Source organism: Ovis canadensis, chromosome 23 (assembly GCF_042477335.2).
Source record: "Ovis canadensis isolate MfBH-ARS-UI-01 breed Bighorn chromosome 23, ARS-UI_OviCan_v2, whole genome shotgun sequence".
Taxonomy (NCBI): Eukaryota; Metazoa; Chordata; class Mammalia; order Artiodactyla; family Bovidae; genus Ovis; species Ovis canadensis.
This window is the reverse complement of record NC_091267.1, coordinates 61,613,042-61,637,071: the sequence shown is the minus strand read 5'-3', so window position 1 is coordinate 61,637,071 and position 24,030 is coordinate 61,613,042. Positions and strand designations below refer to the sequence as shown.

Here is a 24,030-nt window from a genome sequence, read left to right as displayed (position 1 = left end):
TATCTCTTTGTCTTTTTACTTTATAGGACGTTTTCTCAGCTTTACCTTCCAACCCTCTATTGGGATTTAACCTGTTATATTTTTAATTCATAAGGATTCCTTTTATGTTGTTATTCTCTGAATGTTTTTATAGCATCCTATTCTATGATTCCAGTATTACCTCTTTGAAGAAGTTCATGATAGAATTTTGACACTTTATTCAGTTATCTGGCTATTCTTGCTTATCTGCACACATTTAAGGATTGCAGTGCAGGTGAGATTTGATGACCATGGGTTTCACTGGAGAAAAATCTGGCTGGGCCTTTCTCTTATGGAGTCTTAAGTGTTATGCAGTATTTATTTTTATTTTTTAAGCTGAAGTATTGTTGACATACAATATTATATTAATTTCAGATATCCGACAGAGTGATTCAACATTTGTATACATTATGAATCAATTACCATGCTACGCCTAGTAACCATTGTCACCATGCAAACTTGCTGCGGTATTATTGACTGTATTCCCTATTCAGTACACTACATTCCCGTGACTTGTTTATTTTATAACCGGAAGTTTGTACACCTTAATCATCTTCACCTGTTTCACCCAACCCTCATCGCCCTGCCTTCTGGTGACCACCACTTTGTTCTCTGCATCTATGAGTCTGTTTCTCTTTTAAGTTCCACATATAAGTAAGATCATATGGTATTTGTCTTTCTCTGTCTAACTTATTTCACTTAGCATGAGACCCTCTAGGACCATTCATGTTGTCACAAATGGGAACATCCCATTCTGTTCTATGGGTAATATTCCATTGTATCGATATATGGGTCATATATCAATGATCATGTATATATATCATAGCTTCTTTACCCGCTCATCTGTAGATGAACTCTCAGGTCCCCCTATATCTTGGCTATTGTGGATAATGCTGCAGTGAACTTTGGGGTACATGTATCTTTTTGAGTTAAATGTTTTCAGAAGTGGAATTGCTGGATCATATTGTAGTTCGGTTTTTAATTTTTTGATGAACCTCCATACTGTTTTGCATAGTGACTGTAGCAGTTGCTATTCCCATCAACAGTACACAAGGGTTCTCTTTTCTCCACAACCTTGGCAGCTCTTGTTTTTTATTGTCGTTTTGATGATAGCCATTCTGACAGGTGTGAGGTGATAGCTCAGTGTGGTTTTCATCTGCATGTCCCTGATGATTAGTGATGTTGAGCATCTTTTCATGTGTCTTTTGGCCATCTGTGTGTCTTCCTTGGAGAAATGTCTCTTCAGATCCTCTTCCCATTTCTTAATCATAGTGTTTATTTTTATTTTTTTTATATTGAGTTGTATGAGATGAAGTCTTTCTTAAATCAAGACGTCTTTTTTTTTTTGTAGTCAAGCTGGGGTCCTCTGAAGTCTCATCTTGCCTCTCGCCTAGAGAGTAGAATCTTGAGGGTTGGTGCTGAGTTCCCAGGGGAGAAGGGGCATCAGTAACCAGAATGCATGTGAACGTTCTTTAATTCCTCTGTTTTCAGCAAAGCAGGTATATGTCTTCAATTCTGCCTGGTGTCTTCCAGGCCAGAAAGCCTCTGTTTATTTCAAAGAATAGACCTCCATTTTCTGCTGGGCTGGGCAAAGGGCCGCTGCTAGTCAGGGAAAGAACCTGGGACTCTAACTATTCCCCAAACAGGTTGCCAGCCAGCCTTCCTTCTTTTGTCCCTCACTCCTTCCCTCCTCCTTCCTTTTCTTCCCCCCCAGCTAGGGACTGAATCCATGCCCCCAGCAGTGGAAGTGCAGAGTCTTAACTACTGAACTGCTAGGGAAGTCTTCTCCTGCTTTCAAGAGGATTGGTACCACCAGTTTCTGAATTGTTAATGAGTTTTTGCTGTTTAGATTGGGTTGGTACTCAGCTTTCCCAACAGCTGACTTAGAACTTAGCTTCTAGGGATTCTCAGGCCATTCGTCACTTGTTCATCTGATTTCCAGCTTCCAAAATTCTGTTACAGAAACAGACTTACAGAATTAGAGAGTGAACTTATGGTTACCATGGACAAAGTGTAGGGGGATAGGATAGTTAAGAAGTTTGGATTGATATGTACACACTGATATGTTTACAATGGATAATCACCAAGAACCTGCTGTATAGCACATGGAACTCTATTCAATATTATGTAGCAACCTAAAGGGAAAAGAACTTGAAAAGAATAGATTCATGTATATGTGTAACCCGGAGAAGGCAATGGCACCCACTCCAGTACTCTTGCCTAGAAAATTCCATGGACGGAGGAGCCTGGTGGGCTGCAGTCCATCGGATCGCTAGGAGTTGTACACGCCTGAGCGACTTCACTTTCATGCGTTGGAGAAGGAAATGGCAACCCACTCCAGTATTTTTGCCTGGAGAATCCCAGGGACGGGGGAGCCTGGTGGGCTGCCACCTATGGGGTCGCACAGAATTGGACACGACTGAAGTGACTTAGCAGCAGCAGTAGCAGTATATGTGTAACCGAATCACGTTGCTGCACACCTGAAACTATCACAACATTGCTAATCAGCTATGTGTGTATTAGTTGTTCAGTCATATCCATCTGACTCTTTGTGACCCCAAGGACTGTAGCCCTTCAGGCTCTTCTGTCTGTGGGATTCTCCAGGCAAGAATACTGGAGTGGGTTGCCATGCTCTCCCCCAGGGGATCTTCCCAACCCAGGGATCAAGCCCAGGTCTCCCACATTACAGGCAGATTCTTTACCATGTGAGCCGCCTGGAAAACCTAATCAACTGTATTCTAATATAAATATGTTTAACATCTTATATTTTACAAAATATATTTAATAAACATTTTACAAAAGATGTTTAACATCTTATAAAGCAAACCCAATTCTGTTACTTTTCTCTCCTGTTTGGTTCTTCCCATCTTAGTCTGTTTATACTAACTTAAAAAAAAAAAAAAGATCATTCCAGTAGGGTTTGGGGAGGAAACAGAAGTAATAGATGCATATGTCTAACTCGCCATATTTACCTGGTAAGGCTGACGTTCAAGCCCAGCATCTGCTCTCGTTTGGCCAGGCTTAGGCCTTAGCATTTGTTACAGATTTTAATATTATCCCTGTGCAGACGTGGTTCCTCCTAGTCGTCCTCCCGGGTGAGTTCAGATGTCACCCTCTGTGCCCTGCTTTATTGTGTTCTCCCTTCCACCCCCAGCCCCAAGAAAACTTGGCCGTCTCTTCTCCTGAGCTCGCATAGACTTTGCATTCACTGGTCTCACTGCATTTTCTGACGATAATGTGTATGTTTGCTTCGCCCTCTTGGGCTAGGAGCTTTGGAGGGAGTGGGAGGGGGCACCTCTTGTTTGTCTTTAGAGCTCCATCACCGATCCACTACTCAGACAGCAATAGACTTACCAAATATTTGGTGCATGAGCAAAAGCAAAACCAGGTGATTGGTGGGGTGATGCTCTGGGGGTGGGCTTGGCTGGAGGCACCCCCTGCCCTATCCCCCGTGACCTGCATGCAGGGCTGGAGTGGGAGCCCAGGCTGGGTGTCTGAGGGCTTCATCTCAGCCCTCTTGCAGGCCTTGGATTCATTCATTCTTTTTCTCAGCCCTGACCTTTTTCCTGAAGACTTTGTCCATGTGCCTGAGTGTGCGAATGGAAATATTGAGAACACAGTGGGGCTGGGAGGTGTCGCTGCATAACGATCTCTTCCCTTTTCAGTGTTCCTGTGCACCAAAGGCAGGGCCGTGCTGGGTGGGGGACTGGTGCACAGTCACAGAGGAGGTATCATTATGCTGTAATTGACACGCAGGGCAGTTCTCTTCCCTGAGGCTGGCCCAGAGCATCAGCAGAATGACAGCAACATTTACAGAGCCCGGCCCCCTTGCTGGACAGGTCTTAGAGTGACACAAAGGCAGAGAGTGAAGCTGAGAGGGGTCCTATACCCCACATGGCAGGGGTACAGAGTGGCAGCCTCTGGGGCTGCAGGCCCTGGGCTCTGCCAGCCTCCCCAGGCAGGGGCTGCTCTCCCCGACTGTGACAGAGGTTGGTGGGGGCAACCCAGCATGTCACAGCTGACTGACAGCCCTGCTTCTAGCAGTGGTGCCTGGCCTTGGGCTGATCTGAGGCAACCAGGGGCCTTTCCTCGGCCTCAGATATCATGCCCCTAAATGGTAATTAGCCAAGTGCAGCTGAGTCACTTGGGACACCAGAGTTTCGCAAATGAAATGCCTTTTCGGTCACACCTGCATAGTGAGACTAGAAGGCCTGGAAGCCTCTCCACAGTGATTCGCTCCACATCATTGTCCTAGTCATAGACTCGAGAACTCTTTTGATACCCAGCTTAGAAGTAGGGTAATAAAAGTTGATTTCTTTGAGTCAAGACATTATCTTATTTAAAGTACAAGGAGCCTTAAGAACACATTGAACCAGTAGCCATCACCTAATGTGATTAGTTTAATGTACTCTTTAAACTGCTAGAACTAGAGATTTTAGGCTGCTTTAGCTTCAGAGCTTCTCAGTGTGCTTCCCAGACCAGCAACATTAGCATCATTGGGGAACTTGTTAGAAATGCAAAGCATTTGGTCCCAGCCCAGAAGTGCAGAATCAGAAACTCTGGGGTTGGGCCTCAGTCATCTGTGTTTACCTGCCCTCCAGGTGATTCTGATGCACACTTCAGTTGGAGAAACCCTGCTCTTCAAGATTAGGAAAGTTTAAGAAAGCCCCAGATGGTGAGGGACTTGCCTGGGGTCACTAAGCTAGTTGATGGCAGAGCTGTCATTTTCAAATGACAATTGGTTGCCAGGATCTGGGGAGGAATGAACATTTATGGAGGGCTCTCTCTGTCCAAGTCTCATAGCAGGAGTGTTATGCTCATTGCAATCCTGAAAACTGTCCCCAGTTTGTAGAGGAAGAAGTCAGTAGAGGATAGAGACAGGATTTCAATCCTGATCTTTTTGTTTGTTTGTCTTCTTCTGCAGTTACACTTGTTGTGTGGGTACATGTGCTCACATGTAGATGGTGGAGATCCTGCTGGGTAGGGGTGGGGCACTCTAAGTGGTCTAGTTGGCATTCTGAGGATGCTCCTCTCTTGAGAGTGCTTCCTACTTAGTCCCGTCCCAGCTTTGTTTCTGGCTGGGTCCTGACTCTAGTCTGGAGCAACAGAATGAGAGACCATCCCCCTACCCCCATCCTTTCTTGCCCACTGTGTTTCGAGCTCGGCCTAGAAATTTGACTTCCTAGTTGGGCTCCTGCTTTTAAGTGCCGTTGCTGTTCAAGGGAGGCCAGAGCCTTACCAGTGTGACCAGGACGCCAGTCAAAGGGTCTGGGGTGAGGGAGGGGTTTCCCACATCTGGAATGGAAAGCCAGGCTCCTCCTGAGTTAGAGCCCAGGGCAGAGAAGACTCCAAGTGGTGTGGGAGGGGGAGCACAGGCGAAGCCAAACAGAAGAGGAAATTAAAGAGGCTCGAGTCTTCCTCCAGCTTCCTTCGCTGCATTTTTGGCAGGGATCGGCAGAGCTGGCCTGTCTGTAACTTTCCAGTCTGTCTGCTCATTGTCTTGCCCAGAAATACCAGATAAAAGAGACTGCGGAATGAGGAGTGAGGAGCTCGGGTCCCGCCCTCAGGATATTCCACCGACATTAACTCTCTTTCAGGCCAGCACTCAACTCTCGCCTGGGTGTTGTGATGGGTGGATTAGTGGAGGGGCAGGGAAGGCATGTCTCCAGAGCATTCCTCACCACTGGCTGGATGTCTGTCCCACTATCTTGTGCCTGAAATTCCTCAGTGAGCACTGCTCCATTGAGTGTCCCGTGTTCTCATATTAAAGTAGAATGCCCGAGGAAGTGTAATACTTCATACCTTGCTGGTTCTAGTTAAATGGGTAAGGGGTCAGGGGAAATGGACGGGGTACTCTGAGTGGAGGCTTCTGGGAAAGAGAGGGACTACAGGAAGAGCAGGTAGGATGGCCGAAATGGCTTCACCATGCTCAGAACCACATAACCTGGTGCTGCGAGAGACCCGAGATGACAGAGAGGGGACTGCCTTGGCTAGGGACATTGAGGCAATGAGGGACAGAGCCAGCCAGACCTGGCCTGTTAGAGCTCTTTCTAGAGCCCAGGGTAATTATGGGTCATTTTATTCCTCACTCCAAGCCTCTTCTTTTTGTGAAGAGCTCCTACAACTTGTTTGAATCTCTCTCTCTCAAGCAGAGGCGATCTTCCCCAGGAAGTTGCACGTAGGCTCTGTGTGCCCATTAGCCATCTTCTGAAGGAATGGATGTTGAGGAAGGCTCTAAGAGAACAAAGATGGGGAGAACACTCCCCTTGTCCTTGTGGGTTCACAGCCCAGTGGCAAGTGCCCAAAGTCAAACACAAAAGCTGAGATACAGGGCGAGCAAGGGACTCTCTGGGAGATGGAGAGGGGGTGCCTCTGGTGAGGAAGAAGCTGCCCCCAGCTCTTCCATGGAAAGCTGGAGTTGGGGGCTGCTTGAGCTGGGAGTTGAAGAGAGAGTAGGAGTTTGCTAAGCAGATGGAGGGGTGGGAGTGGAGAGAGATAAGGGAGTTCCAGATAGAGGGGACATCTTGGGGGAGAAGAAGCATAGCTCTTCCAGAACCTGCAAATATGGTTGAATCACAATTACTCTAAGAGTGTGTTTAGGGGAGGGCCAAGAGACAGTCCAGATATGGGGTCTGGGCCAGGCCATAAAAGGCATTGAGCATGGCTACACTAAAGGGTTTAGACTTATATCCTGAGGGCAATGGTTCCCCGCTGGAAAGTTTATTAGTCCATCAATGCTAACTGTCCAATAAGCAACCCCTAACATGTTAATAGCTCAACCTCAAAGGTGTGATTCTACTCCAGTGATGTCTGCTGAGACTTTCAGAGTCACAGTGGGAGAAAAGAGAAGGGTGGAGAAAGCATGCTGACTCCTAGCACCCCCAGCCTGGAAATGCCATGTGGAGTTCCACTCTTACCCTGTTCAATTTGGCTAGAACCAGGCACATGGCTCCAGCCTAACTGTAAAGGAGTCTGGGAAATGCTGGGAGGCACAGGCATGCCAGGAGAGTGCTATGGTCTGAGGTGTGATTTGGAATGTTCACTGTGGCTACAGATTAAAGGGCTGCAAGCTTGGAGACTGGGCAGGAGGCTCTTCCAATTGTCTGGTGACAAGGCTCTCCCTGCTCCCAATTCTCTGCAGACTGCAGCCAGCTGAGCCTTCAGCTGGGAAGAAAGATGAGTGGAGACAGCCATGAGGGAGGCAGATGGCTCGGGGGTGATGCGAGGTCAGCAATCGGCCTGTTGATGGATGCAGGGGTTAGGCACACATAGGGCTACAGGGCTCGCATTGGGCCTGACTGGGCTGGAGATGTTATTTGCATCTTCAGAGTTCAGGGCCTCCTGCCTCCCAACCCCTCAATCACAACTCTCTGGAACTCCTTACTTATTATTTGTGGGGTGAGTGAGCATGTGGTGAATGGAGCCACGGGTGGGAGTGAAGGGGCTTGGAGAAAGAAGGGACTGGATGGAAACATCCCTGGGAAAGAGTGGCCTTGAATGGCCTGTTTTCCAAGGTGATGGCATTTCTCTAGTGTTCCTGAGCTTCATTGCCACCTGTTTGTACCTCTAAGGTATAATGCTCACTACCTCTTTGGAAGGACTGTTAGGTATTCTCAGAGGAAGCATTTGCTCATTAACATCTGCATATCTGTGCTCATTTTAACCCAATGCCTGGGTGGTCCCCACTGCCTTCTGTCACTGGTGATACCATGGTGACAGCAGGCCTTCTGCCCTGCCTTTACTCTCCTGTTGCCCTGTCTGATGTCAGGCTCTCGTGCCAACCTAAGGAACAGATGTCCCAAAGCTGGTAGCAAGGAAGAGACCTGAGTTCTGGCTTGAACTAGGCAGCTAACTTTCTGGATGATCTTGCAAAGTCATCCTGTATTTCTGGGCTTCAGTTTCTTCTTCTGGTGGGTGGGCATGGAAATTTTAAATGAAAGGTTTTCAAGCTCTGACATTTCCAGCTCTACAGGATGGAAGCTAAACATCCTAAGGGCCGAGAAGGAATACCAGGAAGCTTCTTGGGAGATTCCAGAAGGTGGTCTGGGCTTGGCAGAGCTAACTGGTTGTTCCTGAGGCTGCAGAAAATGGTGGTGTGGGTCTCAAGTGTAGGCCTCTGCCTTCTCTTGCCTCTTTGGGAAATGAACATCTTTGAGAAGTGGGTGAGACCCACAGACCATCTCTCCAGAAAAGCCTGTGGTGTGCACAGAACCATGTACCATACATATATCCTCTTTTATGTTTAATTTCAGGGGCATGGCCTTCCTAAAATACAGCTTGGCTACCTGCCAGCCTTTATCTCCTTAGTGGGTTCTCAGTTCCTTTTATAAATTCAGTGCTTGCTCCTAGGCCAAGCTGGGGAAGAGCTTCAGGAGCCAAAGGAAAGGCCTCAGCGGTGTTTTCTCTGAACTCACAAAGGACTGGATGAGGCTGGTCCAAAGAGAGGCAGAAAGTCAGTGCAAATGTAAATGGTGATAGCTGAAGGCACTTGATAGGTGGGGTGTCTGTGTGCGTTTGTCTGAGAGAGAGGGGGAGAGAGAGTGAGAAAAGGAGAATGTATATATATTGGCATTCTTGCCTTGATAACACATCTTCTGGGAGGGATTCTCTACTCTTTTGTAATTAAGCTTTTTATTTTAAGATAATTAGAGATTCACATGCAGTTATAAAAAATAGTACAGAGGAATCCCTTGTATCCTCAACCTAGTTTTCTCCATTGGCAATATCTTATAAAATATAATACAGAATCACAATTAGGATATTGATACAATTAAGAAGCAGAATATTTTCATCACCACATAGGTCTCTCCTGTTCCCCTTTCATAGCCATGTCCACTTCCCTTCTCTGCTCTGATTCTTTACTTAACCTCTGAAAACTAATAATCTGTTCTTCATTTCCATAATTTTATCACTTCAAGAATGTTATGTAAATGTAATAATATAGTATAAGTGCAACTTTCTGAGACAGACTTTTTTCACTCAGTGTAATTCCCTGGAGATTCATCCAGGTTGGTACCTTTACCAGTAGTCTGTTCCTTTTTATTACTGAGTAGTGATCCATGGTATGGCTGAACCACAATTAGCTTAACAGTTCACCCATTTCAAGGACATCTGGATTCCTCTTTGACTCACAGATCATTTAGAAGTACACTGATTTTTTTCCAAGTGTTTAGAGGTTTTCCTGTTATCTTGCTGTTATGATTTCTAGTTTGATTCCTTTGAGGTCAGAGAACACACTCTATATGAAATAGAAAATGAATTCTGTATGAAAATTCAGTTCTTTTGAACTTATTTAGATTTGTTTTATGGCCTAGGATATAGTCTATCTTGGTATATGTTCTTTGAGCACTTTAGAAAAATGTACATTCTGCTATTACTGGGTGGAGTATTCTGGAAATGTTGATTAGATTTTGTTGGCTGATGGTGTTTTGGGGTTTTTCTATATCCTTGCTGATTGCCTAGTTTTATTAATTTCTGAGAGAGGAATGTTGAAATCTGAAAATGGAAGTGTGGATTTATGTTTTTATTCTTTTCAGCTCTATCAGGTTTTGCTTCTCATATTTTGTATCTCTGTTGTTTGATGCATGTGAATTTAGGATTGCTATGTCTTCTTGGTGGATTAACCTTTTATCATTATATTATATTCCTCTCTGTACTCACTTCAGCCACACATGTGCTAAAATTGGAACAATACAGAGAAGATAAGCATGGCCCTGAACAAGAACGACACACAAATTTGTGAAGTGTTCTATATTTTTGTTAATTGATTGTGATCATTCTATCTGTAATAGTGTCAATAATGAAAATAAAGTTAAAAAAATACTCCTCTTTGTCTCTGGTAATGTTCCCCCGAAGTCTAATTTGTCTCCTATTTATATAACCATTTTCCTTTCTTTTGATTAATGTCCATATGATATATGCATTTGCATCCTTTTATTTTCAACCTGCCTATATCATTTTACTCAAAGTGAATTTCTTATTGACAGAATAGTGATTCATGTTTTGAATCACTATTATTCAAAATTTAATATAACTTAATGTATTCAGACTATTCACATTTAATGTAATTATTGATGTTTTATGCAGTTTTATATTTTTTGTTTGTTCTTGCTTTCAGTTTTATTTTCCTTTTCCCTGCTTTTTCATGTGTTACCTAAGCATTTTTAAATATTCCACTTTGACTTACCTATAGTATTTTTCAGTTCGTATTGTTTGCATAGCCTTTTTAGTGATATGTACATTATGTGTACGTGACAACACATCATTCTGGTGTCATCATTTTACCAATTTGAGCAAAATATAGAAACTTTACCTTCCTTTATGTCTTTTTAACCTTCTCCTGATTATAAAGTGATAGTCTGAAATATTTCCTCTACATATATTTAAAACTACATTAGTGTTATAATTTTTGCTTCAACCATTAAATATCACTTAGAAATTAAAGAGGAGAAGTAAATCAGTTTTGTATTTACCTACACTTTTGCTTAAATATGTTCTTTCACAATATTCAAAGATTTCTTCAATCATTTCTTTTTCCTTTTTTTTTTTTCCTAAATAACTTCCTTTAGCCACTCTTTTAGGGGATAGGTCTGTTGGCAACAAATTATCTTAGTTTTCTTTCATCTCAGAATAAATTTGTTTCCCCTTCATCCCTAAAGGATATTTTCGTTAGCTATAGAATTCTGGGTTGACAGTTCTTTTCACACTTGAAAAACGTTGTTCTGCTTATTTGGGTCTCCATGGTTTCTGGCGAGAAATCTGCTATCATTCTAATTGTTTCCCCATATTGGTAGGTGTAATTTCTCTAGTGCTGTTTTCAAAATTTTTTTCTGTGTCTTTGTTTTCAGAAGTTTGACTGTGATGTGTCTTGATGTGGATTTATCTCAGTTTATTTCATTTAAAAATTCTTTCATCTTCTTGAATCTGTGTCTTTCTCCAAATTTGAGGGGTTTTTATTATTGGGCACTTTTTCAGCCCACCCTTTTTCTCCTTTTGGACTTCTTATAACTTATAAGAATGTTAGACTTTTTATTGTTTTACTATAAATGCCTGAGGCTTTGCTTGTTTGCTTTTTCAGTCTGTTTTCTGTTTTTTCAGTTTGGGTAATTTTTATTGCTCTATATTGCAGTTCATTAACTGCAATGAACTCTGTTCTCTCCATTCTGCTATTGAATCCATTAATTGAATTTGGCATTTCAGTTAATGTACTTTTCAGTTCTAAAGTTTTCTTTGGTTCTTCTTTATAGCTTATATTTGCTTGTTAGGTTTTTGCATTGGTTTCAAACATGTTCATAGTTGCTTGTTGAAACTTTTTTTTGCCATGCCACGTGGCATGTGGAATCTTAGTTCCCTAACCAGGGTGTGATCTTAGTTCCCTAACCAGGGATCAAACCTGTGGCCCCTGCATTGGAAGCTTGGAGTCTTAACCACTGACTTCCAGGGAAGTCACCGGAACATTTTTTATAATGGCTGCTTTAATATCTTTGCCAGATAATTCTGACATGTCTGTCATTTTGGAGTTGGCATTTACTGAATATATTTTATTCAGTTTAAGATTTCCCTGGTTTTTTATGATAAGTGATTTTAAAAATTGAAACATGGACATTTTGGGTAATATATTTTGAGACCTTAGATCCTATTTAAGCCTTTCACTTTGGCTATTTTTTTAAAAAACATGCTCCAGAGGGGAGTTTGGGAGCATTGCCTTATTACTGCCAGGTGGAAGTTGAAGTCCACTTGACCTCAACAAATTCCTTTCTGGATTGGAGGGGTTGGAATGCCTAGTTACTGGTCCCCTTGTGACCTCCACTGACACCACAGGGGTTGAGAGTGGTCTTTTATATTGAGAAGTAGTAAACAGTCTTGGCTTTCCAGTAAACCTCCTCTGACACTACTCCAGCAAGGAGGGGTTTGGGTGTGTCATTACTGCTGGGTGGGAGTGGGAGTCCAGAAGCATGGATGGGGGTGGGACCACAATTTTTTCTGCAGTGTTTGGCTAGATTAAAGCAATTACTATGTACCAGTTTGTCTTTCTAAGCTGCCCCTTTCCTAGCCTTTTGGCTAGGAAGAGCACGCTTTTGTGGGAATTTTTTTTGTCTATGCCCATTGATATTTCTAAGTTGCCAGCATCTTCAGCTCCAAATCTGGGCTACGCGAGGCCAAAAGAAAACCCACCATCCAGCAAGCCTAGCTTCTTGTCTTCCTGAGGTCCCTGGGTTCCAAAGTCCCCAGCCAATTGCTCTTCTTTACCTTTCAGTTTCATGCTGTGTTTGTTTTATATATAAAATCAGGGTTTTTAGTTGTACTTAGGGGGATGTATAGGGTAAAGTGTGTTTATTCTGTCTTCCCAGAAATGGAAACCCTCTCTACATCCTTCGGTTTATTACTTTTTAGAATTATTGAGAATGTGGTATTATGTATTTGGGAAAGTTTTAAACAGTACAACATGGATGCATGAAGATTCCCCTTTCACTTCCTGTGTCTTGGAGTGGCCACATGGGTCTTCTCCTGCGGACTGTCACTGTTACCAGTGCTTGTGTGTCCTTTTCAAGAGAGTCTGTGTATTTCTCTTTCTATACTTGGTAGTGACACCAATTTAAACTCTGTTAACCATGAATGAGAGCAGGTATATACACTCTGGTTCTTTAGCACTGTGTATATTTAAGCGTATTTGCCAACCTAATATATGAAAAACTGGATTGCATTGTAGTTTTAATTTGTATATCCTGCCATGTGTGAGGATGTGCATCATTTCAGATGTGTCAAATGCATTCGTGTTCCCTGCTTTGTGGACGGACAATTTAATTTCTTCTTTATTGTACATTTCTCTACTGGGTTGCTTCTTAGAGACTTGCACATGTTTGCACATGCGCATTATTCAAGTAGCAAGAAAATTAGCCCTATGCCTGTCAGCTATGTTGCCAGTATTTTGTTCTTATTTTTTCCATTTTCTTTTGATTTTATTGTATTTTGTGGCATTAGGTATTTAAAAAAATTTGAACTCAGGTATAGCATTTTATTTTTAGCATTTTAAAAAGTGGCATTTGGATTTGGGTCATGTGTTTAAAGTTCTTCCTAGTTCAAGATTATTACAGATACTCTTCCATACTTTCCTTCTAAGTCTTTTCATAGTTTCATCTTTTCTTTATGTCCTTGATATATGGGATCCATTTTCCCCCCCCAAATCATTCCTGGATTGTCTCAACACAATTATTTGAAAAGTCCCCAGGGGTTTGAAACACCACCTTGATTTTCTGCGGGTCTTCTCTGTGTAGGTGCTTATCTGCTTTGTCAGCAAATTACCGATGATGGCTGGTGGTCTGGGGTGGCTGCGCTGAGGTCCTCTTGGAGCTCTCTGCAAGGAGAGAAACTCTTTTGAAGAGGGTTAAGGAACAAGCACGTCTGATTCTCCCCACCTCGGACTGCTCTGTGATTTGACCTCATGAAAACGGGCTGAGCCTGTTTCAGGGACATTTTCCAACCATCTTGTCCCATGATGGTAGGAGTTCACCTCTGTCTGCTCCTCTTGTGAATCACTTGCCCTGCTACCTTCTTAAATATCTGCCACACCCACCCCTCATCCCTATCCCCCTCTTTTGCCCTTGGCATCTGTTCACTTCAGGCCTTCACCATGATAGCCTACTTTTTGAGAACCTGCCTAAATGTTTGTTTTAGTTATCTTTTGCTACCAGACAAGTCAGTGCAAAGTTAGTTGCATGAAACAACACACGTTTATTATCTCATGGGCTTATTATTTCTGTGAACCATAAGTCCTGGCACATCTGAGCTAAGTCCTGGCCTTAAAGGCTGTCATGAAACTGCAATCAAGGTGTCCCCTAGGACTGGGTTATAATCAGGAGACTCAGCTGGGGAAGAATCCGTTTCCTTTTTCATGTCGTTGTTGTAGCTGTGGGATTCATGGACGCTTGCTTCCCAAAGCTAGAAAGGGAGAAAGAGTGTCTCTAGTGTCCAGCTACTGTCAAAATGGAGCAAAATAATGTACTGTGATCACCAAAGTGACACCCCATCGTCTTTGCCAGATTGCACTGGTTGGAGGTCAGTCGTGGGTTCCACCCACACTCAAAGGTATGATCATCTGCAGGCAGGTCTCGTGGGATGCCCTTGGACTCTGTCCTCCACATGGTTAGTTTTCTCCTCTAATCCACATTTCACTGTGGAGCCAGTTTAGTTTTCCTAAAGCATATACCTGACCTTACTAGTCTTCTGCTTAAATGTCTGTATTAGTTAAAATTCAGATTTTCTTGTATTAGCATTTAAGTTTCTCTCCAAGTTTCTGGCAGTTATCTGTCAAAATGGCCAGTATGCAAAGCCTTTGACCCAGACTGTATCCCAGATCTCTACCCCCACATGAATGTAGGAATGAGTGTGCAAGTGTAGTCACTGTAGAGCTGTTGGAAATAACAAAAGATTGGAAACAATCCAGATGGGAGGGGCTGGGTGAATACATCACTGTACATCCAATCAGTGGAATACTACACAGCCGCAAGATGAAGGAGGCAGCTCTTTATAAATTCAGCTAGCGTGGTCTATACCAGTGACTCTCAGAATATGGTTCCTCGACCAGCAGTGTCACCTGGGAGCTTGATGGGGCTGTATGACCTCAGGTCCCACCCTGGACCAACTGAATGCGAGACCCTGAAGTGAGGCTCCACAGTCTGTGTTTTAGCAAGCCAGTGGGTAATTATGATACACACTTCATTTGGAGAACTACTGGTTTACAATATATAAAATTAAATGGAAAAAGTAGAAAGGTATTTTATATATATATGATGCTACTATTTGTGCATGAAGGGCAAAAGAGGTATCTATTTTCTTGTATATGCATAAAATATCTCTGTAAGGGTACATAAGAAACTGCTAACATTGGTTGCCTTTGAGATGGGGAATAGAATAGCTGGGGACAGGGATGGGAAAGTGACTTTTCACTGTATATCCGATTGTACCTTTTGAATTCAAACCATTTAATGTGTTGAAAGAAAAGTGAAGTCGCTCAGTTGTGTCTGGCTCTTTGAGACCCCATGGACTGTAACCCGCCAGGCTCCTCCGTCCATGGAATTTTCCAGGCAAGAATATTAGAGTGGGTTGCCATTTGCTTCTCCAGGAGATCTTCCTGACCCAGGGATTGAGCCCGGTCTCCCACATTGTAGGGAGATGCTTACCATCTGAGCCACCAGGGAAGTCCTTATGTTAAAATACTAAAATACAAAAGGCCCCATCCATCAGGCCTCAGTTTACTCCCTTAGCTTTCCCTCTCGCCACTCACGCAGCCTGTTCACACAAGCCAAACTTGCCTCTTCACTCTCCCTTGGGTTAGGGTCACAGTTCCTGGCCATGGGCCTTTGCTTTCTTCTGTTCCCCCAACTGGGACTCCCTCTACTCTTCTCTGCATAATCAAAGCCAACTCAAAGGTCAGGCCCAGATGGTGCCTCCTTTGAGGGTTTGCCTGACCCCTGCCCTGCCGGCAAGGTTAACCGGCCCTTCTCTCTGGCTTCCCCAGCCCTCTCTGCTGCCCACTGCCCAGCTGTCTTCTTTAATAGATGGGTGACTCTCTGCAGGAAGGGACCGGGCCTCCCATGCCATTGTGTCCTCAGCATCCAGCACAGCCTGCAAGTTGGTACCTAACAAACTTTTAGTGAATAACTGAGTGAATGATGGACATGGAGATGGGGGCATAGGGACACAGGGTGGCCTAGACAGTAAACAGACCTAAGGGTGGGGATTGTCCAGGGAAGAGAGGGATCAATCTGGGCAGGAAAGCCGGAGAGAGACTGCAGGGAGAAGCTGCTGGTGACTGGGCTTTCTACCAGCTTTGGTTGGGGGGTAAGCCATCATCAGTGCCTTGAAGGGTGGGGTGAGGTACTCTTCACCTGGGGACTTGTAGGATTTGATTCATTTTATTGGATGGGAGAGTTCTTTTAAAAGGCAGGATGTGTGTCTTAAAAAGACCTTTACACAGACTGGCAGAAGGGCCAGTTGCCCTCCCAAGGGGATTATTCTGATTTCAGCTAAGTCGAGGTAAAGCTATTTTTTGGTATTAAAAAGAATATCTCCAGCCCCCTCCCCCCGCCCCCGCCCCATGCCACACTCTCCCTAACCTCCCTCCATCTTGAGAAAGCATCTGACATTTCCTGCACATTTTAACTTTCTAACCAAATAATGAAATAATCACATTGGCTCCTCAGTCACAGGATTCATTTTCTCTCATTCCTGGGCTTCAAAATTCATCTCATATTTTAATCTGTTTTGAGCTCTTTTCAATTGCCTTGGAGATAGAGCCAAAGGTTTCCTGAACTCCTGTTGCCTGCAGTTGTTTGGTTTTGGTTCCTGTGGGGTATTTTCTTTAATAATGTGGTCTGTCTTGCAGCAGTGGCAGGAATTCTAGGGGGGGTCAGGCCTAGGCCTCACACGTCATGGCTCCCTGACAGCCAGTGAACGCCCCATTCCAACTCTGAGCATCTCATTTTCTGTCCTCCTCTTGCATGGTGCTCCCCTTTGTCAACTGTATCGATGTTTAAAAGCCCAGCCTCAGGTGGAAATTGTCTCCTGACTACTCTAGGCTGCATGGTCTCCTATGAGCATCAAGTAAACAAGAAAAACAAAGAGCAATAACAAGCAGCATTTTGGAGCCCAAATAGCTTTAATTTAGTGCACCTTCTGGGCACTGTTACAGATTAATTCATTTGACCCCACACTGCCCTCTAAGGTAGTATTAGTTTTAGCGTCTCCATTATTTTGATGAGTTATTGTTGTTTAGTCGCTCAGTCGTGTCCGACTCTTTGCAACCCCATGGGTTGTAGCCTGGCGGGACTGTAGCCCGCCAGGCTCCTCTGTCCTTGGGATTTTCTGGGCAAGAATACTGGCCTGGGTTGCCATTTCCTTCTCCAGGGAATCCTCCTGACCCAAGGATTGAAACTCTTGCACTGCAGGTGGATTCTTTACCCCTGAGCCTCCAGGGTAGACTGAGGTAAAGAGAGATTGGATGACTTGCCCAAGAGCTGGAACACACCCAAGGTCAGTTTCACCCAGTTGAACTCTTAGTTTTCCTGTTTCCTGTGTGCACATTACAGCTTCCCAGCCAGACAGCAGGCCATTGGGGTGAGCGCAGCATCCTTCCAGATGCTGTGTGAGGTGATGTCATTGTGAATACTTGGGGGCTGTCAGAGCTCTATGTCTCATGAGAGACGAGACAGGGCTCTGATCTGGAGCAGGAGGCAAGGGACTGTTTGTACCTTTCTTAGAGCCATTTGGGGTGGTGGGCAGAGTTACTTGAGAACTTACCCAAGCTTCTTATGTTAGTTAGAGATGTAAGGGAACTCGGTGATGCAGGTGACAAGACTTCCACTTGAGGGCATGAAACAGTGTGTGTTGCAGGATTGTTAGAGAGAGTTGGGTGCCCATCAAGGAATACCCTGTGACTCCGGGGAGAGGTGAGCTCACTGGCAAGGGTGCCCCTTAGGAATATGAGAAGGGCCCCTATGTGGGAAGACCTCGGCAATGGGGAGGGACCAGTGTCAGCTCTCTGTTCCAGAGGTTCCTCTTGGGAAGTGGGATCTGGTCCTCCACTTGGGTTGTTTTTATTCCATAAAGATGACAACCCTGGGCAGGCATTTCACAGCTCCAAGCCTCAGTTATCTCATCTGTAAAAGGGGAGGAAATACCCAAACCTGCCTTTCTTGTGGGACAGCATTCAAAAAGGCAAATGGGAGCATGCCCATCAGGGGCAAAAGCTTTATGGCAGGTAGAGCTGGAATTACATGGCTGGAGACAGTTTCTCTCTGTATCTTTCCTCCTGATATATTGTCTGATGGGCCTGTGTGTTTGACCAGACTCTTTGAATCTGTCTAGCTTCAGCTTTTCCCTTTCTATCTTGGGCACCTTGCATAAACCTTCTGGGGCTGTCTTTTCCTCCACATCAGGGTTCTGAGTCCTCCCTGGGTAGCTGAATCCCTTGGATGCTTCTGATTGCCACCCCCTCCCACCCCCAACCCCAAAGAGGTTCTGATCCCATGATCCCAGATGCATCCTAAGCTTAATATTTTTTAAGGGCTTCCCCCAAATCCCAACATGCCCCTGCTTTGAGACCTGCTGTCCACATGACGCAGCATAGGGCGTGAATGAAGACACAAGAAGGGAGAGAGGATTCATCAGAATCTCAACATTTCTAGTAAAGTTTTTTGAAAATCATGTTTAGTAGATGCTATGATATGTTTTGGAGGAGGAAATGGCAGCCCACTCCAGCATTCCTGCCTGGGTAATCCCATGGACAGAGGAGCCTGGTGGGCTACAGTCCATGGGTTGCAAGGAGTCAGACATGACTTAGTGACTAACCAATGACAACAACTTGATATGTTTTAAGCCTGATTCTGGATGTATTTTTGCAAGGTTAGATAAAATTAAATGAGTACATTGAAATTGTATATTTAGCAAAAAACTGTGCGGGTGAGTTAGCATGAGTCCCCTGTGGGATCGAGAGCTGGGACTCTGAAGTTGCTGGGACCCCAGGGTAAGCAGCAGACCGGAGCTAGGAAGCCAGGTTACCAACGCCAGTCCCATCACTCTCTTACTCTGTGAGTCCGAGGAAGCGTCCTCTTGTGTCTCATGGGATTATTCACACCTATGTCATAGAGTCATTGCGCGGGATGAGTGAGATCATTCATGCAAACTTTTTGAGAAACTAAGACTTCTATAGAAATGAAAATATGGCATGAACACCATTGTGTTCTGTATTCTGTCGCCTGTGAGTCTCTGGACATTGTTCCTTAGGAGGGCTGCCTGACACGGGGAGACCAGATGTCCCAAATTCGTGGGCTCCCACGCAGGTTTACCCCACCTGTGCATTCCAGACTTCATCCACTCCTGGCACCATTTACCTTCCCCTTTCCAGCTCCTGTCTTCAAATTCCCATCGCCCTTCTTCCTCTTTGGGCAGAAAACTATTCTTCCATCCTGTGGTAAAAAGAAAACACAGTTGGGACCCTCGGGGCCCCTCTTCCCTTCCCCTTTGCCATACGAGGTTTCTAGGACATGTAAGTCATGGCGAGACCTCCCTTTTCCTCTCAGAGGCCACACATTTCCTATGGCTGCCAGCCGCTCCATCCTTGTCTACCTGAGGTCTCTGCTGCAGATGCAGTGTGGACCCTTTGGGACCCTTTATGTGGACCCTTTATGTGTCCCAGTACTGGAGTGGGTTGCCCTTTATGACACATTCTCCTTCCTCTGGCTCCCTCACATCCTCCCTTCACCTTCACCCTCACCCTCAACTTTGCATCAAGATAACCTAATTTTAGGGATTCCACTTCTGAAATATTTCTCATACCTGTAGCCTCCCCTCAGTGCCCACCACCACTGCCTTGGTTCAGCCCTCCTCTCACCTGGACTGTCTCTCACCTGGGCTATTGGTCCAGCCTCTTAAGGTGTCCTGACCTCCCACCCTGGCTGCCTCTGTGCTCTAGAGTCAATTCAATGCAAAGCCCTTTGTGCTGTGCTAAGTTGCTTCAGTCATGTCTGACTCTGCAACCCAGTGGACTGTAGCCCGTCAGGCTCCTCTGTCCATGGGATTCTCTAGGCAAGAATACTGGAGTGAGTTGCCATGCCCTTCTCCAGGGAATCTTCCCCGAATCTCTTGTGTCTCTGGCATTGGCAGGTGGGTTCTTTACCACTGGGGAGTTTCCCTGGTGGCTCAAATGGTAAAATCGTCTGCTTGCAATGTTGGAGACCCAGGTTCAACCCCTGGGTTGGGAAGATCCCCTGGAGAAGGAAACGGCAACCCACTCCAGTACTCTTGCCTGGAAAATTCCACAGATGGAGGAACCTCATAGGCTACAGTTCATGGGGTTGCAAAGAGCAGAAACGACTGAGCGACTTCGCTTCTTTACCACTAGCACCACCTGGAAAGCCCCTTGTGCTGTGGCCCTTGCCTACATCTCTTCCAACTCTTCCTTTCACAATTGCATTCATTCCTCAGATCTGTCCTGGTGTGTCACGGCTCTGGGATTTTCCATATTTCGTAAGATATCCCTGTAAAACCTTCCTGGCCTACCACTACCCCAGACCTCATGCTGGAGAAATGTTCGTCCTATAAATCCCAGCTTAACTGTCAGATCCCGCAAGGAGCCTCCCCTAATCCTCTGCTCCCTCCCCCCTGCGGGCTCAGCCTCACCTCAGGCTCTGAGCCCCCGCTGCTCAGCCTTGCTGCTCTCAGCCTCTCCTCACTCTGCATTAAGCACACAGCATGTGCACCTCAGACCTGGGAGCTCCTGAGAGAAGGCTTCATGCCTGGCGCTCTCTCTTTCGAGCTCTTTCTCTTAGATTTGCAGAGTCTGGTGCAGAGCTAACACTCAATAAACGTTTGTATTACAGTCGAGTTGACTGACATGCAAAGAACAACTAGAAGCATCTTGACAAGCCATAGTGACTTTGGAATACCCAAAGAATGACTTGGGTATTGTTCCTGTATTCCGATGCTTGGCAAAGTAGTTATCCTCACCTGGGATCGATTTATTGATTCACAGTTTTCGAGGGTCGTCTTGACTTGTCCACCCTCCACCACGTCTGATCTCTGCAGACAGCGGGGAGCTTCCTCCAGGAAGGCCCGATTCTGAACAGTTCCAGGTACCTGCATCCTGGGGTGGTATGACTGGACCTGGGGAAGCAGCCAGAGCCCTGAGCCAGGGAGCAACTCCGAGCCAGGGAGCAGCTCCAGTGCCCCATGTGCTTCTCTGGATTCTCTTTCTGCATTTGCATCCCCCGATGATGAGGCGCCTCCAGAAGGGCAGCAGTCTCTTCCTCTGCCCCTCTCCACCCCCACCTCAATACAGATTGTTGTTGCTGTTGTTCCTGTTTTGTACCGCCCATGGCTTCCTTTCCAAGGTCTCTCCCACCCTACTCTCTTGTGGGGGAAAAAGAAAAGGACGGCTGGTTAGAGTCACAAAGCATCCTCGCAGAACTGACGCCATCAGCTTTTGATGGGTTTCAAGGGGCCGTACTTGCAGGGCAGGCCTTCTCTGGCCTCCTTTTGTATCCTTGAACTGTTGTTAAACTCATTCTCGAAATTTTCCTTTGTACATTCTGCCTGACTCACTCTCGCAGTCCTATCTGGTGTCCCGTCATGTTGCCATCACTAGAAAACCTTTAATTTCAACTGCCTGTTATAGCTAAAAGTGTGTTATGTTATAGAGTGAAGTGTTATATACTGTGAGATTGTGATATTATATATTGTAATAATGTCTGTTCCCTGTCATTTTCTTTGAAAATCACATTTCAATCATCTTCATAGATTCCTCTTTCTAAACTGGCTTGGAAAGCTTTCCTTTATCCTGGAGTGAAAATGACAAAGACCAGGAGAAAGCTTGGCTTCTCGCAGGGGAGGGAAAGGCATGAAGCTAGGGTGTAAGAATGTCAGGCACCTGCCCTGGGGGGCTGTGTGTGTGTGTGTATTTGCGGGTGGGTGGTCATCAGCTCTCTGTCTCTGCCCTGGATTGTCCGTCCTGTCCTCCTTGTTGTGGGCTGGGGTCGTGAGTTCTGGCCAGTAGAGTGTGGACGGCGTGTGCTGGATTTCACCTCCCGGTTGGAGCGTTTAATGACCAGCTCAAGGCCCTGCACGACAGGACGGTCGGCCACATTCAAGAACATGGCTCCTGCCGCAGCCTGGAACCCTGCGTGACGGCGACAAGCCTGGTCTGCAGTGGATAGTTGTTGTTACCACAGCATGACCTGGTTTAGCCAGACTGGCCGAGGAATTGGTTCTATGCGTAGAATAGTTGTGCTCTGTGCCAACAATGTAAACTGTGTGTCATGGGATTTGGGCAAATATGAAAATGGAAAGGGTGAAATATAGACACCCATGTCCCGGGAGCATAAAACACACTTCCGCTGTCTCAGGCCATGGAGCTGTTGGGAGTTGTCTGTACTGCCGGCCTCTCTGACCGAGGCAGGAAGGCGGGGAGGACCAGGGCAGGGTTGGCTCAGGCAACGTTTGAGTGCCAGTCAGGCCTGCCCCGGAGCCCCGGCAGCTCAGATCTCAGCAGACAGTCACCTCCGTGCCATGGGGCGGGGGTGGGGGTGCCTGGCCTGTGTCCCGCGCTCTGGGCGGGGAGGGGGCATCTGTGAGGATTCCCTGTGAGCCAGTGACTGGGCGGGCGTGTTTTGTCCTCGGAGCTCTTCTTTGTCTCGGTTTCATTGTCACCTTTCCGGTGTGACAGCGTCAGGGCTCTGGAGAGGCAGAGGTGAGACAGTGTGAGCGCTGTGTCCCGTTTCCCCGCTGTGCTTCTCTGAGCAGAATCCACAAGGAGGGGAAGCCTGCCCCTCCGACCCTGCACCCTCATCCCCTGTATCCCCCACCACCGTTGCTCTGGCCTCCCCTCTGGGCAGCTCTTCAAGTGGCTGTTGGCTTCCCCACAGAGTGTGTATGTTCTCTAGCTCTCCTGGGACAGATCTTTTAGGGTGTTTCAAGGTGACAATCTGGTGATCCGGTGGATTCATCTCAGTGCATACGCTGCTGCTGAGTGCGGGCTGCCTGGGCAGGTCAGCGTTCCTGGACCAGTTACTGATGCTTCCTGTGCCCAGCTCTGAGCACAGTACTAAGGGGTGGGAGCAGGAGTGGGGGAACTCAAGACTGTGGCCTGGTGCCGCCCCTAGACCCTTGCAGTTTAACTGGGGAGGCAAGGCAGAGCCAGTGGAGGGTTCAGAAGTGTGTGTTAGGAACGCTGGGTGGAGATCCAGGCCATGAGAGGGGCTGAGGAGATGGCGAGAGTGCTCCATGGTCTGGGATGGTCTGGGAGGCCCCAAGTCACTGTCCTGGGGCCTGAGTTTCCCCATCTGTCCAGGAAGGAAGGCGGGTTTGTGTTTAGATTGTCTGATGATAAGATTTTCCAGGAAAGCCGGTTCAGCACTGGGCCCCCTGCTACAGATTCGGAGTCTGTGCGCCTGGAGTGGGGCTGGGAACCTGGCTCCTTATTTCCTGTCTGACCTCCCCTCTCCAGCCCGGTTCTGCCTGGGAGCTGGAATGTTGGGAGTTTAGCGGGGGCAGGCTGTGAAAGGTGTGAGGGACTTGCGGAGGGGGGGGGTGGTCTTGGAGCTGCCAAGCTCCGGGTTGCAAAAGTACTTACCGCAGCTGGGAAGGGTCACTCGGTGGGGAGATGAGGACGCTGCTCAACTCAAGTCAGTCGATGAATACTATGCCCACCTAGTTAGTTGCACTAGGGAGGGTTTGTTGACCAGGGTGCCCTTTGGAGGAGAGCTGGAGGCAGCCTGTCTGCCGGTGCTGCTTGTGTTTAGCCTGGACATGACAGTGTGTCGGGCTGCTGGGGAGGCTCTCTGAGCAGCTGGTTCTGATTCTTTAGACCAAACGTGGGAGTTGGGTCCCCATGAGGGACCAGTGAAACGGGTAGCCCCGAGTGGGCCTGAACCTCTCCGAACTGGAAAACGCTGCTAATCAATTCAGCAAACCCAGCAGGGTGCACAGAGAACCCCATTCCTGGGTGGTTCTCAGACTTCCTGTGCGTCCTGAATTGCCTGGCGGGCTTGCTAAAAAGTGTGCTGGGCCCACCTCCAGAGTGTCTGACATTGGCTGGGGAGGGGGAGGGGGGATGGGCGAGAATTTACATTCCTAAATTTGTGTTGCCAGGTGCTGGTTGCTGCTCCCAGGATCACACTGTGAAAACCAATGCCAAATTCTCAACCCACTAGCCTGGGAGTGAGGGTGGTTTCTACAGACTCAGGACCCAGTCGCTCCCCCCTCCCCCGGGGAAGTTATGCTCTAGTCGGGGACCCAGTCCCACCCATCCAGATCAAGGGAATATGAGACAGTCAGTGTCAAAGCACTGAAGTGATCCCAAGGTGATGGGGGCACCAAGAAGGTTGGGGAGACGGAGTGTGCCGTGGGGGAGAGGCGTCCTCAGCAGAGACTTGGTGAAGGCGGGCAGACTGGAGGAGTGTGCTGTGTGACCTGGGAAGGCAGTGGTGTCCCCCTGGAGTTGTGCCTTGTGGTTGCTCT

General features: G+C 46.4%; 1 protein-coding gene and 1 non-coding gene across 2 annotated transcripts in view; both read left to right on the top strand.

Annotated features, from left to right (window-relative positions):
* Positions 1 to 24,030, top strand: part of ZBTB7C (zinc finger and BTB domain containing 7C) — a 382,804-nt gene that overhangs the window by 32,820 nt on the left and 325,954 nt on the right. The window lies entirely within an intron of this gene.
* On the top strand, positions 9,671 to 9,776 carry LOC138428560 (U6 spliceosomal RNA). Its single transcript, XR_011252500.1, has one exon. It is a non-coding gene; the product is annotated as a U6 spliceosomal RNA (small nuclear RNA).